Below are 1,199 nucleotides of genomic sequence, written 5' to 3'. Positions count from 1 at the left end.
CAGCCGTGACCACGGCTGGGGCTGGGCTCTCCTTGCCCGGCCTCGCAGAGGATTGGCATTTCATCACCGGGCGAACGGGCCCCTGCTTGCATCTGGGCTGGGCTCACCGGTGCTGAGCGGGTGGACACGTGCTGGAGCCTCGCCGCTGCGTGTTCCTGGGCGCTTCAGCTTGATTCAGCAAGACTTAAGCCAGTTTAACTGCCCCAGTGTGTCTGCTGGAAGCTGACATCACCGACTGGGAACCAGTTAAACTAGTGGCAGCGCCCCCCCCCATGCAAGCCATTGCAAACTGGACTGTGGTGGGATCTGCTCAGGGGCTGGACCCCTCTGCCCCCTCCCATGACCTGAGAAAACCCTGCATTGGCAGGGGCTGCCCATGCTCCAGAAAATGTGCTGGTAGGACTGTGGGATCCCCTGGCCGGGATGCACGTGGTGTCGGGAGTGTGACCCTGCTCATCCAGCCCATCCCTGCATCCCACAGCAGCCAAGCTTCCCCTTTGGGGCCAGGGCTGTGGGGCTGGGGCCCAGTGCAGCCTGCGGGCATGACCAGTGTCTCCCCACTGGGCAGCGGGGCTGGATCATGCCCATCCTGGGGTCTCCCTGTGGCCAGGATCCCTCGGGGCTCACAGCCCTGGCACGTACCAGGACGAGGAGGGGATGGGAGGATGGGATGGGCAAGAGGTTGGCGGCTGCCTTGCGGCCGTTCCTGGGTGCCGGCTGAGCACGGCAGGGGCTGGGCTGGGGCAGTGATGGCTCTCGGGGCTCCCAGGCTCTTCCCGTGCAGCCCCCTCTGTCCCACCCCAGGTTTTTTTTCCCTCCCTTGCGGGCCAAGGCTGAGGCGATGCTGCTGGTGATGCTGCCGGCCTGGGCAGCTGGTCTCCATTTGGGAGGAGGCGTCCGCATTCCTGGCATAGTCGCGGTGACCGAGGAATCTGTGGCTTCGTTCGGCCCAGCCGGAGGGAAGAGCATCGCACAGCTGGGGACCCCCAGGGCTCGGTGCTGGGCTCCTGTGGGGTCCCGGGGACAGAGAGGAACAGGCCCTTGGGGGGGCAATTCCCCCTGGCCCCCACAGGCAGCTCCTCCTCATCCCCCTGGAAAGGTTCAGAAGCTGCCGTGCGTGAGGGGCGCTGGCCACCCCAACGCCCGTGTCTGACGGCAGCACCGTGCTGGTGCTCCCATTGCCATTCCCAGGCAAGGGG

The sequence above is a fragment of the Egretta garzetta genome, unplaced genomic scaffold (genome assembly GCF_000687185.1).
Source record: "Egretta garzetta isolate BGI_Z169 unplaced genomic scaffold, ASM68718v1 scaffold396, whole genome shotgun sequence".
Taxonomy (NCBI): Eukaryota; Metazoa; Chordata; class Aves; order Pelecaniformes; family Ardeidae; genus Egretta; species Egretta garzetta.
Note: the sequence above shows the minus strand (reverse complement) of the source record.